Source organism: Tenebrio molitor, chromosome 1 (genome assembly GCF_963966145.1).
Source record: "Tenebrio molitor chromosome 1, icTenMoli1.1, whole genome shotgun sequence".
Classification (NCBI taxonomy): domain Eukaryota; kingdom Metazoa; phylum Arthropoda; class Insecta; order Coleoptera; family Tenebrionidae; genus Tenebrio; species Tenebrio molitor.
The window spans coordinates 21,255,189-21,274,712 of record NC_091046.1 but is presented as its reverse complement, the minus strand read 5'-3'; the positions used below and the strand labels follow the sequence as shown (position 1 = coordinate 21,274,712).

The window sequence follows — 19,524 nt, the reverse complement described above, 5'->3', positions numbered from 1 at the left end:
GGAAGCAGTTAACAGGATAACACAAACATATGAAGATGGAAGCATTTTATCGGCTACATTTCTAGATTTGTGCAAAGCATTCGATTGTATAAATCATGAAATACTCTTAGAGAAATTTCAACATTATGGTGTAAGAAGTCAAGCTTTACAGCTCATCAGTAATTACCTACATGACCGCTCACAAGAAGTATTCTATAACTCCCAGACTTCAGGCAGTGTTATGCTTAATATCGGAGTTCCACAGGGGTCAATACTGGGCCCTCTACTATTAATTATTTATGCAAACGACTTTGATTCAAACAACAACAGCAACTCCATATCTTTATGCAGATGATACCACCTTGGTATCTATAAATTCCATTCCTGACGCTGTAGAGACTCAATCTCAGCAAAGTTATAGTGAAGCAAAACAGTGGTTCTTAAAGAATAAAATGACATTAAATGAAGAAAAAACTGCACAACTACATCTTTCACATGCAACGATGCGACTAATCATGAAAAGTTTCTGGGCGTCGTCATAGATTCAAAATTAACATGGAATGAACACATAAGTGAAGTAGCAAATAAATTCTCCAGACAAATATATTGTAACGGTCCGAATAGGTTCGATAAATTAATAATTTTAATTTTTAAAAATGATTTCAACGAAATATTTTAAATACCGTTCATTTGCGACGGAAATGCTGGTCAATTGTAAATTTTATTGTTGCTTTGTTCACAAGAGTGGCACCACACTCCTCAAGTGAAATCTGCCAACCTTTCTTTGAAAAATGCAGGTACGCGTCCGGGGCAAAACATAGCCCAAGGGGAACAAGTGTTCAGGGGAAAGGAAGCGTTGCAATAAATTGATTGTAATTACATGTTCGACAATTTGGGTGGTCCAGTTAAAATCAGGGGATAATTGAATTAATGAATTTGATGTTAGCAGGTTTCAAATTGAGAGAACAACAAAATTAATGTTCATTAGGTTAATTTACTTTTTTTAGCATTCTCAAATTTGTGGCATATTTGTAATTAAAGGGCGAGAATTGCAAATTAAAAACAGAGCGCTTTATCGTAGAAAAGAACTAGAATCGTTTGCACTTTTAGTTAGAAAAGTAACAAAGCAAGGTAGAAAGGGATCGGTAGAAAACACAGAGGACCGGGTAACGGTAAAGCCAGGTAGTCGTAGAAATCAGACGTGTGAGTGAGAGAGAGAGAATGAAATTTACGAAGTAATCATTAATTAGAACGGTTTTGGGGAATCAAACAAATGTAGAACAATTTTTAGAAGTAGCAGAACAACGGAACTTAGTTGCATGAAATGGCACTTGCGTAACAGCGTTTCAAGCCCAATTTAGGTTTCAAAATAAGGTTAATTTGTTTCATTTTAATTATGTTTGTTTCATTTTAATTGTGTTTGTTTTATTTTAATTATGTTTGTTGCATTTTAATTATGTTTGTTCCATTTAAATTCTGTTTAATTCTTGGTGCTGATTTTTATTATTGTATAGAGTCGGTAATTCAGTGTTCCTGTTAATTCGGTTTGTCCCATTTTAATTGTGTTTGGTTCTTGATGCTTATTTTTATTATTGTATAGAGTCAGTAATTTAGTGTTCCTTTTCAGAGTTCTAATTCAACAACAAATTATGTATATACGGTCTGGTCCTAACAAAAGTCTAAATTTAAACATTTAAAATAATGGTGGAAAAACGGAAACTGTAATTTCAAAAGTTTTAGAGATTTCGAAAAGGCGTCGCGATCGGCGTAAAGTAGAACCGAGCTGATTGGTCACGTTGGTCAAGTAGGGGTTGCGAAAGTGGGGTGCGCCAGAAATGATAAAACCGATTGCGGGACGGGAAACAAGGCTTTTTTGATTCACTCGGGGTTTGATCTCCAAAGTAGCCGGAGGTACGTTCAGTACTTCCAGCAGCCATTTTGTGACCACGTTCTTTACATTTACAAGGTAAATTATTCCTCTAATTTTTGTACATTATTTGTAGCCGCGATTTAATTAGCCCAACAGCATTTAGTTCTTTATCGTTCTAACGTAAAGATGATATTATTTTCTTGAAGCTTTTGATGACCACGTGACTCTTTAGAATCTTGAATTAAATTCCTTATAGCGAGGTATGTGATCTTCTTGCATTTACCGATTGGGGAAACGTGCTCTTGTCAAGGGGAACCATTATGCAATCATTATAAAACATTTCCATTCATTATTTATGTCTTGGATTCTCGAGTTCGGGAAGCTACCGCCAGTGTCCGTCGCACTCAATTAGCTGTGGTCCGGCATAAGTGCACAAACCGCCATGTCACCCGTAAACGGGACAGTGACCAAACTAGGCCAGCTGACACGTGAAGAGAGGTACCCTTTGGCCCTGTTAGAACCCTTTTTTCCCTTTTATTTTCGACCACCGGAGTAGACCGGGGTGATCTATGAGATTCCAGGGCATCGCGTCGGGTTCAATTTAATTGGGGTAATTGAAATCTAAATCGGATCACATAGTTCCCATCTCCAACTCGTATAATGCTGTTCGCGCCATAAACTCCTATATTTGCCCAGCTTAGTCATTTATTCATGAGTCAGATCTCAATTCGAGGGCCGCGAGTCAAATCTCATTGGGTCAAATTTCCGCCAACTTCTGTTATTAAAGTCATTTATTTATTTCTATCATTTGTTGGGACCAAACGCCACCATACTCGATTATTTGTTAAATAAAATTTAAGTGAAGTGTGCGCAATCGTTTTAATTTCATCTTTGAAAACCGTCCAAAGGTACGGCCTCTCATTAGAGCCTAATTAAAGAAAAATGGAAAATAATACACAACGTAGGATCCATAAATATTTCTTTCTCATTGTTTTTGTTTCGTATTTTTCCGCAAAATTTCATCTGAGGGAATGCGGCAACCAACAATACACCAAACGAGGGAGAAAAAAAAATCATCGAGGAAAAGTCAAGGAAGTCGAAAGGTTACAATATTTATTCAGAAGATTAAATCAAATCGTGTCAAATGAAACTTCTTTAAAGTGTGTGTATTACGCTCACTTTCAGACAATCATGAACTACGGTATCATTCTGTGGAGACATAGTAGTGGGTGTCAACGACTTTTTCGACTAAAAAAGAAAGTCATCCGGTTACTGGCCAGCGCAAAGAAAAGGGATTGCTGCAAACCGCTGTTCATACAACTGAAGATACTCTCTCTGTCTTCATTCTACGTGTATAGGTGTTTAGAATATGTAATGCACAAGAGGTCGTCTGTTGATAGGGCACAGGATGTTCGTCAGCATGACACCCGTCACAAAGCAGATCTGTACTTACCATGTCACAGACTTACAAAATCCATAAAGCACTTTGAATATCTATCACTTAAATTTTATAACGCCATCGAGAGAACAGTAACAGAGTAGCCAACCAAAGTATTTTTAGCGATTGTTAAAAATTTTCTAATAAACAACCCATTATATGATTACAATGAATTTTTCAGCATTAGTAAACATTTAGTAGTTAACAAAAATTAGTATTTTTATGGACGAAGTTAAACACCTGTGCATTTTTCTGAAAAAAAAAATGTGTTACCCAGTCTAGGACTGGTTTACAAATCTATGAGGGGCATGATGACCAACTCAATAGACCGGGACCAATGGCTTAACGTGACTTCCGAATCACGAGACAGAATATAACTTTTTTTTTTAAATTTTAATTTCGCCCTGGGTCGGAATCGAACCCGCGACCCTCGCGTCCCTGAGCCGAAACGGACTCCCTTAGGCTATATTCTAAACACCTATACACGTAGAATGAAGACAGAGAGAGTATCTTATTATTATTACAAATGGCCTCGTTTTTTGACAAACAACTTATTATTTTTTTCAAAATGTCTTTAGAACAAAGAATTTATTTAATCCAGTGTTGGACCAGTTTTCGTCACATAATTACAAAACTTGTTGAATTTTTCAACACTCATGTATCACACATGGGCGTTCAGAAGCTTAAACTTCGATGTAGGGTTGAATTATGTGCAGAAAACGGCGAAGAGTTTATAGAATACTTTTATATTCAATTATTTTTTCTGCATTTTCTTTTATTTTAATGTTAAGTCTTCCTCTGTGTTGAAATAGTTATTTACATTAGAGTACGGGAGCTGAATTTTCCGACACGACAACTAGTTTTGGGCACGATGGCGCAGCCGAGTACCTGATTAGTTGGAGGGCCGGAAAATACCTCCCGTACGACATTTGTATTAGACTTTTCCGCTGACCAAAATATTAATTTTTTAAAAAATCTAAACTAACTTTTTGTATAAATTTGACATCGTCAATAAAGAATCGAATGCTGTGGAATCAATTCCTTGGCGACGGTAACCGCTCATTTGCTTTTTTCCAAACAAATTATTTACTGTGTTTATTAGGTTACATTTTCACTGTTAGTGCTTGAAAATTTGATTTTGGTGTGTTAATTAAGTGAAAAAATATCTAGTTCAGAGAGTGAGTTAAATGTGACACCAGAAGCAGTACGACAGGTGGCAGAAGGACTAAATTCTGAATGATTGCAACAAAAATCGAAAGAACGTTACATAGGACAATTTCTTCTCGTGAAAGTATATACCTAATAACTATTCTTTAATTCACAAAATTTTTAATAATAGTATATTATACACCAAGGTGGAGAAGTTCATGATTATAGCCAGAGCGCCAAGATTAGATCCCGAGGTGCGCCGAGGGATGGAAGGAGCGAAGGCGAAGGGACTTCTCCACCGTGGTTTATATACTATTTTTTTCACTACTAGATACATTAAAACCCTTTCTGGTAATAATTAATAATTAAATTATTTTGACCGATGCGACGATCCGAGTTCTAATTTTTCAACGGTTGCTATGAAAATCGTCTACGTTAACCAGTGAAATCAACGAAAATCTTTCGTTGCTAGGTGACGGCTGTTCATTATTGACCTTGGTTAATAATAAAAATATATTAACCTGGATGAGAGAAATTCTACTTCTGGGTTCGGTTCGAGAGTCAATAATGACGCCTTCTGAGACTAGTGGTGAAAAAAACATATTTTATTACAGACAGTTTTAATAATAAATAGCACGGTGGCTAGAAGTTTTCGGCAGTGGTGGAAGGTTATGTGGAACATTCACTGAAGAGGAAGATTGATGACGGTCCTTCAACATCAAAACAAATGCCCTATGTAGCAGCCACAGCTCAAACAGTTGGTGAGTTGTGTCACAAACTACAACACAGTGCTTTAACCTACTTGAATTTTTAGCAGTTGCTTCCAATTTAACCACCAACATTGACTCTCTCATCAGCAGTACTGTCAAGAATGTTACCTTAACAGAAGGACCAGTACAACATATTGACGTCCAACTCGGAAGTAGGTACTATTGGGAGCAAAAAAAGTGGGACCTCAACATCATTGTCTTGACTTTTAACGTGAAATGAGCCTTATCTGTTTCTAATCTTACTATGAATTGGTTAACGTTGTCATTAAGTATTGTAGGTTGTAGCGAATGAGTGTAAATAAGCACGTAGTGAATATTTATTTAATGCAAAGTCCCAATCAAAATCTGCCTTTATCAAAAGAAGAGGGCATTTGGAAAAAGGAACATAGGAGTATAATAGTTATTTATGCAACATGTGAGTAAAGTACTTAATACCTTTTTTTACGAGAAGGAAAATTTGCCGTTCCAGCGAAGCGAGTGCTAACGAGTTACTAACGAGTTGCAACAAAAAAATTTTCGCGCCCGTAAGTTTAGATAACAATTTTTTCGACACTCAAAATTTGAAAATTTTCTCCTGTGTGAACCCGTCGTTTTACTAGCGTTTTAAATTGGCTCACTCATGCCAAAAAAATCCCAATTTACATACGAACTCGTTAAAAATTAGTATATTAAAGTATAAGTGGATATTAAGGTCTTTAAAACACGCGCGATTTTTCGAGCACGACGGCGCAGCCGGAGTGTTCGAAATAGAGCAAGTGTTTTAAAGACCAGTTATTCAAGAATACTTTACGATATTTTTTTTTAAATGTTAAATGAGTTAACATTTAGACGTTTCTCCGGTCCTCTCGGGTTTGGTGATGTTTCCATGGAAAACGCGCGATGTTGCCATGGAAAAGAGCGTTTTTTAAAGTTCGATTTAAACACGCCCAGGCGTGTTTTACATGAGCAAAATTGGTTACCAATAAAAAAAACTACTAATCATGACTGAAAAAATTTATAATTGCGTTAAAAAATGGCATGCTACGGCACTTTCTTTAACGCAAAATGCGTGGAAAAATGAACCACTTCTTGACCGATTCAAAAATCACATATTTTATGAACTCAAACGAATGAAAAACTTGCACTTTTTTTGACGGACGTTAAAAAAATAAATTTTTAAACAGTTAGAATAGTGTCAAATTTTTATGAAAATCGCACGACACTTAAAAATAGCCAATAGAAAAACAGAATTCGGTGTCGTTTCTATAACAATATAGAGATTTAATATCGGCAATTTTTTTGCTAATGAACTCAAACATCCATAAATTATTCGGTCAGAAGACCAATTTATCAATTAAAAGCCCTCGACTTCGTCTCGTGCTCTTATTTGCTAATAATTGGTCTTCTGACCTCATTTATGGATGTTTTCGTTCATTAGCAAAAAAATTTCCGATAAAAAATTTTGCACTTGGGATATAATATGTGACAATAATCAGTGAATAACACAGGCCTGCAAAACAAAACTTTTTAATCGATGTTTTTATTTTGATAACTGATTTTGTATAACATTGGAGCCCTGATTACAAAAATACAATTCATTTTTTTGTATCACGTCAGGTTTTTTCACAATTAACAAAAAAAAATTAAGCAATTTATTTAGGAAAATAAGATGTTTATAATAATTCTTGGTTAATAATCTAACTAATTTTTTTATTCGTTATGAGAATGGCATCTTTAACGCTTTGTGAGGAAACTTCTTTTAATTGATTGCCTGCTGTATATTTTTTTTGGGTACATCGCGCTGTAACATCCAGCAAAAGTCTACCATCATTGATACGCTCCATCTTCCTTGATATCACCTCTCCATTTGTTTTATATCTTGGTCAAGACGTTCCCCTTGTTCCTCTCTGACAGCACCAAGATTTTTAGGAAAAAGATTTAAGTGCGAAAAGAAGAAATTCACTTTCAAATTCATATTACATCCCAAGATGTGAAAATTTTTAAACATGATTCTTACAATATTTTCGTAGTCTTCATCTTTGTGATTTCCAAACAATTTTTCTATGACGTTCTTAAATGCCGTCCAGGCATTCCTTTCAACAACATTCATACAATTTTGAAAATCATTACCTTTGTACAAAGATCTTATTTGAGGTCCTAACCTCTTTTAATTTGGCATTGGAGAGATCTGGTAACTTTGTACATTAATACTTGAAACATTGTCCATTTTTATCAAGAGGCTTTACAAATTGCTTCATCAAACAAAGTTTGATATGCATTGGTGGTACCTAATACTACTTTTTTAGGATACAACTAAATTATTTTTTACTATTGCTTCCCGGTACAAGTCTAGTTCTTAAAGGCCACTTCTTTTGAGTCCAATGCTTGTCTCCTGCCCGGCAGTCCCACTCGCAAATAAAACAAGGAAATTTCGAATATCCATATTGTTGTCCGATATTACAATATCGAAATTTTGAAATAATTCATTCATTCTAGGTGAACATTTCAATTTTAAGAAAAAACGATTTGTGAAAAAACTAGACGTGATAGCGCAAAACCAAAATCATTTTCGTAATCAGGCGGTCGAAATTGTTCAAAAACTGTCAATTTTATGCAAACATCGAAATCAGTGCAGGATTGTGTAATCAAAGGCAAAATGACAATAAAGAATAAAAAAATAACTACATCGAATTTTTCAAAACTGACAGAAATTTGATGTCCCACTTTTTATGCCCCCAATAGTATCGGGCCTTCAAATAAATATATATTTAGAGTAGGCGTAAGCAACATTCTAATTCTGTTAACAGTGTAAAGTAATTTTTGTAGGTAACCAATTATTCTCCGGAGTTACACAGGTTACATTGTAAGCTTTTTCCCAATTTCATATTGTCATATTCCGTGGAGGGGGAATAGGGAGAATGCACTACAAAAATTAAAAATATTTTCTAACCTAATTTTATTTCGTTAAAATGTCAGACGTTTTTTGTGTCATTTTCTACGCTGGAAAAATGTTGCAAACAATTGCATTTCCATAGGTTGCTCTAAATATAAATTTATTTGAAGGCCCGTTACTAAAGCTGACAGTAACCAAATAATTCTTGCATTGTTCTCTAAAGTGGAGAATTGTAACATTAATGTTTACAATAATTGTAATTTTACAAAATAAATTATGTTAATAATGTTGCAAATTATTAAAATGTCTTGTACTTAACCACTACTTCCTGGTAAAATCGAATCATCTTTCTGCAAGTGAATACAAGAGTTGAGGTTAGAATCATCATTATATTTTCCAATTGCACTTTAGCACTAACTGCCAGTACCTACGAGTACCACATAAAATAGGTACTATTCCGTATACGGAATCTTGGCCAACATTTTTAGACATTTCTCAAAAAATGATGTAAAGCAGTCATTAGTGTCATTAATAAATGACAATTATTAAAAATCACTTTGAAGTTTTTCTTGTGACATCAAAAAAGCAGGGAAATGGCATTATCGAGTCAAAAGTTGGGTTATATTCAATAAAGGCCAGTTCACACACATTTTTCAGTTAAATGCCAGTCGTGGCCAAGATTCCGTGTCCGGAATAGTACTCGTACATAAACGTTTTTCAGACCGTTGATCAACTTATGTGGTTTTGTTTTATTATGCAATTTTGCAGATTTTTACGAAATAACAGTTGTCAAACTTTTTGACATATACAGCTGTCAACCCCATAGGTTATTTTTCCCTGTTACGATTATGATTATTTATTGGTCGATATAAATTAAACAAACACATTTATCGGAAAAATTATACAGGGAAATGTGATTTTTTACACTACATAATTTATAGTAACGTATGAATTAAAAAATTGTTTATTTTGGTAGTTAAATTTATTACGTGGACTTCCATAATACGCGGTATATACTGCGTGATTCTTAAATAAGTTTGGAAAAAAAAACGGTAATTGGTGATGATGAAGAAGTCATAGACAAAAACATTTTCTTATGGAAGTTTTTTCGTTTACGAGATACAAATGATTGAAAATTTGTAGCCCGGGCAACGAACACATTCGAGGTTACTATAATTCGCATAGAGCTGAAAATTTGTACGAATGTTGGGAACATCATTATAAAAGAAATGTAAAAAGTCCCCATCGCTCCCACATCTGCAAAAAAAGTTATTCAAGGTCAAAGGTCGCGAAAATGAGCATGTAATTCTCTATAAAAAATGTTCTTATACTTTTTTTCCTAAGAATAACCATTTCTGAGATATAGCGATTCAAAAAGTGGTGTTCTTCATAATATGCTCACGTTTCCACGCCACCTGTGACGTAGTGTAGGTACTTGGCGCATTTTTTTAACGTGGTTTCCCCGGTAGGCCTCTTCCACGATCTATTGTGGTTCTGTTTCATTAAAAAATATTGTATCAAATGAAAAATGGTACTATTGGAGATGATAAAAGCAATGTAAATTATGAGTAAAAGGGGAAAATTATTCGTCTGATTGATAGTTATCTGATGGTACTTCAAGTGTACTGTCTTCTTCGTCTTCTTCTTTTTCTTCTACTTCTTCTTCTTCATCTTCCTGCTGGATACAAGTAAATTGTTCTAAGAGCGATGAATCAGATGTCTCCTCGTACTCCTCGCAGATATCGTAAGCATCCTCTCCTAATGGCGACTCAACATTGGAGCATGATTGGCCTTGACAACTGGTACATGCTAATGAACAAAACAATCCAACTTTTTTGCAGCCACATTTAGCATTACACCCCTTTTTGCAATTGCAAAAAATTGTATTGAGGAGTTTTTCCGGTGCAGGTGGGAGTAAAGTCTGAATTTGTTCCAATGTATTATCAACTAATTTCCAACTCCAGTCTTCTGGGGCCAGTTTATTACCAAGCCACACTTGAACTTGATAATATACCCGAAATAGATGTTGTTGAGCGGAAGCAGAGGTTGGGGGAAGACATGCCAATTGCACATCGAAACTTATCTAAGCAGGTAAGTTTTTTGGAGCTCCGTACACAGAAAGAAGGGAGCGAATTCCGTTGGTGATTACAGCTTGTGGAGTAGAATTACTATTTTGAAAAACTTCAGCACAATTTTGTCTTGTTTTTCAAATCATTTAACACAACTTTTTCAGCTTTTGGAATCGCTATATCTCAGAAATGGTTATTCTTAGGAAAAAAAGTATAAGAACATTTTTCATAGAGAATTGCATGCTCTACAATTTTTGTCTGATCTATTTTTATGATAAAATTTACCGTTTGGCTGAAAAATGCGAAAAACCCATTTTCCCGACATTTTACCTTGAATAACTTTTTTTGCAGATGTGGGAGCGATGGGACTTTTTACATTTCTTTTATAATGGCGTGTCCAACATTCGTACCAATTTTCAGCTCTATGCGAATTATAGTAACCTTACCCTTATTTTTTAAGCTAACTTGCCCGGGCTATTGGTCAAAATTGCTAGTACGCTGCTGAGTTAAAGATGATTAATTGATTGTTCTGGTGGTTTAGCAACAATAATAATTAAAGGTAAAAGGTGCCCGTCAGTCACAAACGTGACATTACTCCTTTAAATCATTTTCATAGAAACATTTACAAACCAATGTATGCTTGCACCTACGACTTTATTGTTGAGTTGATGTAACAATGTTTGTGAATGAAATGAACAAATTCGGACAAATTTTTCCTATTCATAGGCGTCGAAAATACAAGGATATGGGTTAATTTCCATTCTATTAATTTCACTCCCAAAAGTCATTTACGCAGAATTATTTCGTGTCAAGGATATTCCATATTTTTTCTGAAACTTATTTCAGAATCACCCAGTATACTAAAAATATATACAAGGTATATCTGAAATACCTGCGTGCGTTAATTTTAACCGCTAGAAGAACTCGCCAATTTATTAAACTTTTCTCTATAACATACATATTGCAAAGTTCGCAAAAGTTTTCCAAGATTTTTTGCCACCCAATTTTTACCAAACTTGTGATTAACTATTCTCTATTTTTTTTTGTAACAATGTAACATATGATGGCAAATTTATTACAAATTTTAAGTCAATTTTTAACGCTTTTTCGTAAATAAATCAAATATTCAATTGGGCGTCCAGCCTGTTAGCCGTCAATAAAATTCAATTAAATTAAACGGGGAATTTATCAAGGAGATTCTTTAAGTCCTTTATGGTTTTGTCTAGCCATTAATCCTTTGACAAATCTATCAAATAGCACTGGATATGGTTTCAATATTAGACTTAATAATACCACACTCTCCAAATTAAATCACCTTCTTTAAATGGATGACATAAAAGTTTATGCATCTAAAAGAATCACATTTTATCTTTACTAACAATAATAGTCCAGTCAATAGAGACATAAAAATGGCTCCACCTTGCAAAAGGTACAGAAAAGTTTATACTTGGCAGGTATCTTCTATCAGGCATATTATTAATATAGCCGAGTTTGCGACCTTGAGGGGTTGTCTCTCGCCCCGCCATACTGGAGAATAGGGGAAAATCACATTTCTGCGATTATTTCATTATCCGTGCGAGATACGTCCATCTAAGTTATTATGAAAAATGTAGAGTGTACAATTCTCTACATTTTTTGTTTTTTATGTATTTTTGTCAGATCAATAGTTTCGTAGTTACAGCGTGTAGAAATCGAGAATTTCTATTATGTTTGTACTTTTTATTCTTTTCCACACCACCACAGAGGTAGCGCAACAGGGTGCAATTTTTTTTTACATAGTATCCCCGGTGGGCATAGTCTACGATGCAGTAGAAATTTACTGTTTTACTCTTTTTGATCTCTTTGTAACGTAGACGGATCCAAATGATCTGGATCGATCGGTTTAGATGAGCTGAATTCATCAGAGTTTATGAATTCGAGAATTCCTCTTGAAAATTTTTCTCTTGTTCCTCAGGGTCATCATCATCAGGTCATCATTTGGCGTTAACCTGTTTCATTAGTATACACGTTGCAGTCCGATATTCCCGTAGACGGACAAACAATAAATGCTCGATTTCTACAGGCTGTAACTACGAAACTATTTATCTGACAAAAAAAACGTAAAGAACAAAAATTGTATGTTCTACATTTTTTGTAATTAGTTAGATATACGTATCTCGCACGGATAATGAAATAATCACAGACGTTCCAGAATCTGAAGATCAAGACGAACAAATACCTGAAATCAATGAATTTCTATTTTGGCAAATGCCAGATGATGTTGATGATGATGATGATGACCCTGAGGAACAAGAGGAAAATTCTCAAGAGGAATTCCCGAATGCATAAACTCTAATGAATTCAGCTCATCTATACCGTTCGATCCAGATCATTACGGTCTGTCTACGCTACAAAGAGATCAAAAAGAGTAAAACAGTAAACTTCTACTGCATCGTGGACTATGCCCACTGGGGACACCACATCAAAAAAAAAAAACGCACCCTATTGCTCTACCTCTGTGGTGGTGTGGAAAAGAATAAAAAATACAAAAATAAAAGAAATTCTCGATTTCTACACGCTGTAACTACGAAACTATTGATCTGTGAAATAATCGCAAAAATGTGATTTTGCACCCCTATTCTCCAGTATGGCGGGACGAGCGGCAACTCCCCAAGGTCGCAAACTCAACAACAATAATAATATGCCTGATAGAAGATACCTGCCAAGTATAAACTTTTCTGTACCTTTTGCAAGGTAAAACTCCCTATTGATTGGACTATAACTGAAAATTTCTCAAATGATATTGGCATGAGTTTTGGTATTGATAAGTGTAAAACGCAATCAATATGTCGCGGTCATTACGAAAATTTAGAATATACAGTGAGTTTTTTTTAAGACTGACCAAAAGGGTTTTACATGCTAATTTTTCAACCCCCTGTTAACTTTTGTCCCGATGAAAATATTCAAACCATTTTTGGAATAAAGTTGGAAGATTTTTTAAACTATCAGATAGATTACAATTCAATATCCCAAACTGTCGAAAAAGTTGTGAAAAAAAATATTTTCAGGGCGCCGAAATAATAGTACGTCGAGCGGCCGCCAGAGTAGCGCCATTGTCGGCTCAACCAGCACCTGACGATCTCCACTTTTGGACGCTTTCGGCGCGCTAAAAAATATTTTTTTCACAACTTTTTCGACAGTTTGGGATATTGAATTGTAATCTATCCGATAGTTTGAAAAATCTTTCAACTTTGTTCCAAAAATGGTTTGAATATTTTCATCAGAACAAAAGTTAACAGGGGGTTGAAAAATTAGCATGTAAAACCCTATGGCCAGTCTTTAAAAAAACTCACTGTATGTATAACTAAACAAGGAGAAATCATTAAAAATTTAAATAAAGGAGAATTTTATAAATATTTAGGTATTAATCAATCAAATCATATTCAACATTCAATTATAAAAGAAAATTTAGAAAAACAATTTTATTTAAGAATTAAATCTATTTTAAAATCAAAATTAAACGGTAATAATTTAATTAAAGCAGTTAATACATATGCTGTTCCATTGTTGACCTATTCTTTTGGTGTTATAAAATGGTCCAAAACTAATTTACAGAATATAAACATTCAAACTAGAGTTCTCTTTAGAAAATTTTGTAAACATCACCCCAAATCTGCTATTGAAAGGTTTAATTTACCACGCGAAAATGGTGGTAGGGGTTTTTCACATCTAGTAATTCTACAACACAATCACATTGCTTCATTAAAAAATTATTTTCTCAATAGAGCTCGTGATAACACTTTTTTTAATGCTTTGGTTTCAGCGGATAAAGGTTACACACCTTTAAATTTAAGTGACTATCGGCCGTATTCACCAACGCCAGTTAACGTTAACTGTAGGTTAAAATGTTTCGTTACCTTAGTTACCTATTGTTACAACAATATTTTCGTATATTTTAACCTACAGTTAACTTTAACTGGCGTTGGTGAATATGGGCCTATATCATTCATTACTTTATAAACCAATAAGAATCTTTGATTTTCTTTAGTTACCATGTATTACAGCGGTTATTGTAGTAACCAGGGCGATTTCGAATATACGAACCTTTGTATATTCGAATATACCAACCTTTGTATTTTCGCTCGCCGCCTTAACTTACAAAATTTTTTGCGCTAGCCGTCACATTAACGTCACCTTAAATCGCTCTGCTACTGAATGCGCCCAGTCGGTTTCGGGAACCTGTTTATTTATTTATTTATTTATTTATTTATTTAATTCATGATATAGTCTACCCGTATACAACTCGAGGATGGAAAATTCTCGATTACTCGACGTGTTGCCGGAAATACCACTCGATCTACGATCTCGTGGTGTTTCCGGGCAACACGTCTCGTATAATCGAGAATTTTCAATCCTCTAGTTGTATAATATATGAAAATCGTACGACACTCATTAATGACCAATAGAAAAATTAGTTCACGAGCCATAACCATGGCAACAAAAAAATGTCTTGGAAATTTTTTGTAGGTAGACCAACCTAACTGTGATTAATAAGTGGAAATTTTTTCAGCCAATCAAAATCATTTATTTTGTTGTCTTGGTTATGGCTCGTGAACTAATTTTTCTATTGGTCTTTAATGAGTGTCGTACGATTTAAAAATTTATAATTGAAGAAGCTTAATGTCCGTGTCGTTGCGATTTTCTTACCGAATATGCCCTCGTGCATTGATTAATATCCGGAAATTTTTTCGAATGCATTTCTAAAACGTATTAATTAGCCCTCGTGTTATATTATTATAAGGATATTATAAGTGATAATATAATTTCAGAAATTGTTGAGCCAAATATACCTGACACTATAGCAAATATAAAACAGAAGTCTTTATATGGGAGATATTGTAAAGAACTAGAACAACCAGAAATTAATATTCAAGCTTCTCATGCATGGCTTGAAAAATCAAATATTCATCTTGAAACTGAGGGTTTTATATTTGCAATACAAGATCGTGTTATAAATACAAGAAATTATAAAAAACACATATGCGGTTTGCAATCGATCATTGATAAATGTAGGATTTGCGGAACAGAAGGGGAAATCATTGAACACATCATTTCTTCTTGCACCGTTTTGGCTCAAAGCGAATATAAAAAACGTCATGATATATTCGCAAAAATTATACACCTGAATTTAGCAGTTAAATTCAAATTATTAAAGGATACACAACCACATTATATTTATAAACCAGAAAGTTGTTTGGAAAATGACAATTACAAATTATATTTGGATCGTACATTCATATTCAGCATAACAGACCAGACATTATTATTTTAAACTAGCTGACCCGACAGACGTTGTCTTGTCCAAATTTCAATACCTAATTTTTTTTGTGAATTTGTGAAAAACTATTGAAAATGTGCAAGCAAAGTAAAAATGAGGAATTTTACATGGGAGATGAATTCTATCGGCGGTATTTCTACACTGCTGGAAATGAGTGATGTGCCTGGAATTGGGAGTTGGAACCTTGCGGTTTTGTCTATCAACTGTCTATGAACTGTCAAAGAAATGTCATCTCTATTTTACCTACACAGTTGCCACATTAATTTTCGTACATAGTTGCCAGATTTATCCACAATTATTTTGAATCACCCAATATTTACATTTCGATTTCGATTGCAAGATCGATGTTCAAGTAAACAATCCGATTGGTTTGATTCCCAATTTCATAATCAGCTGTCAAATAACATTTGTGCATGTAGGCAAATAAATTGGAATAGAAATAAAACAACTATGTACTACATTTGTTGGACAGATCGCGAAACAACACAAAAGTAAAAGCAAATGTATTTTTATTTTAATTTACTGGATTGCGTTTTTCCAGGTTTTTCTTCAAATATTCCAGATTTTTTTTTCAATTGAAAACAAAAAAAAAGCATCAAGCAAATATGTAGCTCCTATTGTCAGTTATGATCGAGAGGGCATACAAAAATTATAATTTTTGAAATTTGTCCGAATTTTCCGACTTTCCTTTGTAATTGTCCCGAATTTTTTTTTCCTAAAACTTATCCAAAACCCTAACAAACAAAACCAAAAAAGAATTACGCATAGCCATCGTTCGAATCCTGAGTTATGGTCTTGAGTTCATACAAAAAAACACTTTCAGGTTTCCCCGAATTATTTTAATTTAGTTTTTGCAGATTTTTTTTCTATTGAAAACATTTAATTGAGTTATTTCCATCCCGGGGCATATCGAACAAAAAAAAAAGTAATTAATTAAATATGTCGTTCCTATCCGTCAGCTATGATCGAAAATGCATACAAAAATCATAATTTTTGCAGTTTGCCCCAATTTTTCGATTTTCCTTTGTAATTGTTCCGATTTTTTTTTTCCTGAAAACTTTTTCACGACTATAACGAACAAAACAAAAAAAAAAAGAATTATGTATATCCACCACAAAAAAGCACTTTTAGTTTTTCACGAATTTTCCTATTTTCCGGGTAACTTTTCCAATTTTTCTTTACATAAAAACCTCATACGGATTATTACGAACATTAAAAAAAAATTAGCCAAATCGTTCCAGCCATTCCCACAGAAAAAAGCACTTTCAGTTTTTCCCGAATTTTCCAATTTTCCGGGCAACTTTTCCGATTTTTTTTTTCTTTTTAAACCACCCCTGAAGTAAAGCGAACAAAATAAAAAAATAAATATTGAAATCGGTCAAGCCGTTTTTGAGTTTTAGCGAGACTAACGAACGGCGATTCATTTTTATATATACAGGGTCTTTCACAACTCGCGCCCTAGAGAAAAAGAGGAAACAAGAAATTGCTTTTGGATGTGTAATTTTGAAGAAAAAAAAATCTAGCTTAAAAGATATTCGCGAAAAGACAACTTAAAGTTAACCAATCAGAGATCTATACCTCCAAGGTGTGTGGACTATGCCCACTGGGGACACCACATCAAAAAAAAAAAACGCACCCTATTGCTCTACCTCTGTGGTGGTGTGGAAAAGAATAAAAAATACAAAAATAATATATATACAGGGTCTTTCACAACTCGCGCCCTAGAGAAAAAGAGGAAACAAGAAATTGCTTTTGGATGTGTAATTTTGAAGAAAAAAAAATCTAGCTTAAAAGATATTCGCGAAAAGACAACTTAAAGTTAACCAATCAGAGATCTATACCTCCAAGGTGTGTTTGCCGTAATTTTACGTTGCTAGGACTTCATTTAAGAAAAAACATCTTTAAAATATTTGGGCGATTGGAGTTGTTTTTGAAAGATGTCACTGTCAAATTAAATTTGTAATAAAAAAAGCCAAAACCTTTATTTATTTGGTTACAATCATGTATTCAGCCGCTGATTATTTAGGGATGTGAACGTAACGCCAGGGAGGTAGCAAGAGTCTTCGAAGAACGTTTTCCGGGCAGAAATGACAATTATTTTTTCGTTTGCAACACATTTTTTTTACTTTTGTTACAATACGCTGTAACAATTGAAATGACCTAGAATGCCATTTAATTGCGACTATCAAGCATCAACCACTACCCCACGAGTCCGAGGGCCGCGGCACGTCCAGGACAAAACTTGAGAGCGCAGCCGACCTGGTCATATCAGCCAAAAATCATCGGTGGGTTTTGCGCATCAGAGCCTCTGTAACCGATTTGTTGTCAGATCCGACACTGATGGCTCAGCTCAGGTCCGTGGAGTCGCTACACTCCAAGCATCTCCTAGAATCGCCCATAGGGTTTGCTTAAGCAGTAGACATCTGAACTTGCAATGTAATGACAGCTCTAACATTTCAGATTTTTAACCTAAATTTGTTGAGAATGAAAAGTCAAATCTAATAGTGTCAAAATTACAGTAAACCAAACATTTTTTGTAGCTGATGGTATTATTTTTGAAACCTAGCAACTGGCTTTATTTGGTTGAAATAACATCACAACTCGGGATGCCCTTCTGGGATTGGTAGAATTACGAGTCTTGTAACTCCGTTATGAAAGCAGTAGTCAATTCTTTGTTTCTATTTTTTGACAACTTATTGTCGTCGGCAGGTGCCCTTTTTCTCTAGGGCGCGAGTTGTGAAAGACCCTGTATAGATAAACAGCAACGGGAATAGTATCGGAATCTCTTTTTTAGAATCTGCGTCTCTAAAAGGTTTATTATTGTATTCAATTTGGAGTCGTTTATGGCTATCTCTTAAAGCACTCGTGGTTTAGTAGATCTCTAAGAAAATTTTTATCAATGTTTCAATGTATTATTGTCATTTACACCAAAAAACTTCCAATATTAATGTTCAAACTCTACTTTTTAACATATGTTGCAGATGTAGTTGCATCTGTTACCTTGAATTACCAATTAATACAAAATTTCCTAGAATTTTAAAATTTAATTTAATTTTATTTAAAAATTAAAAGGGTGCAAATTCTAAAAAATAACATAAAAAACTCGTTTTATAAGGGCATTGGCGCACTCGCCCCATACAAAACTCCCCTACGAGTCGTTTTTTACACTTGGGGCTCGTGCGCCAAATCAACCCTTATAAAACTCGTTCTTTAATATACTATTTAAAAATGTAAAAATTTTGGACTTGGTAGTTGAAATTCAAAAAGGTATATTATTATACTTATGTCATATCGTGAGGAAGTTCCTTAACATTGACACAGAACATAATAAAACACAACAAAGTCAAAATGTGGAGGTGAGACGCCGGTAAGGGTGCACTATTTACTTGATAGTAATATCCGTAATAGTGTATGTACTCCGGCAAAATTGCCGTGCCGTCGGGTGGTGGAGGGAAAATAAATAGAAAAGACGTTTCATTTAACAACCTCTGTTACGTGTTAAAATTAACACACGCACTTTAGATACACCCTGTATACTATATATACAGGGTGTCCCAAAAATGGCGTACTAACGGTGCACTACGGTGTAGAGGAGATTACCGTAAACGCCAGAAAAATGTTAAAAAAATTCTATTGGACTTATTTGCTGATTTGGCGGTCTTTTAAAGTAGCACTTAACAGGTTAATTATTTTGAAATATACTCGTATGTATGAAATTGTCATGACAGCTACGTCTAATCGTACCTATTATCACAAAGTACAAGATCACTCACTATCAATATCTAATCCTGCATAATAGAGAATTTAGAAGCTTTGGAAATCGAAAAAATTATTTTAAATCCTCTGCGGTAACATTGCAAGGTAATGATGTATGAATATATCTTTGTTTACATTGTATTATCGTTAATAATAATAATAAAAATAATTAATTTTTTTGTCGGAAACATTTTTTCAATATTTTTTTCATGTACATTTAAACATTCTCGATAAGGTTGTAAGTAGTTTGTACCCCATTTTTGGGACACCCTGTATATACCACTATGTACTAATAAACTATTTT

The 19,524-nt window shown here is 34.3% G+C and overlaps 1 protein-coding gene across 22 annotated transcripts in view; it reads right to left on the bottom strand.

The window, feature by feature from the left end:
- The window catches only part of Dscam2 (Down syndrome cell adhesion molecule 2), a 431,544-nt gene that overhangs the window by 271,263 nt on the left and 140,757 nt on the right, over positions 1-19,524 (bottom strand). The window lies entirely within an intron of this gene.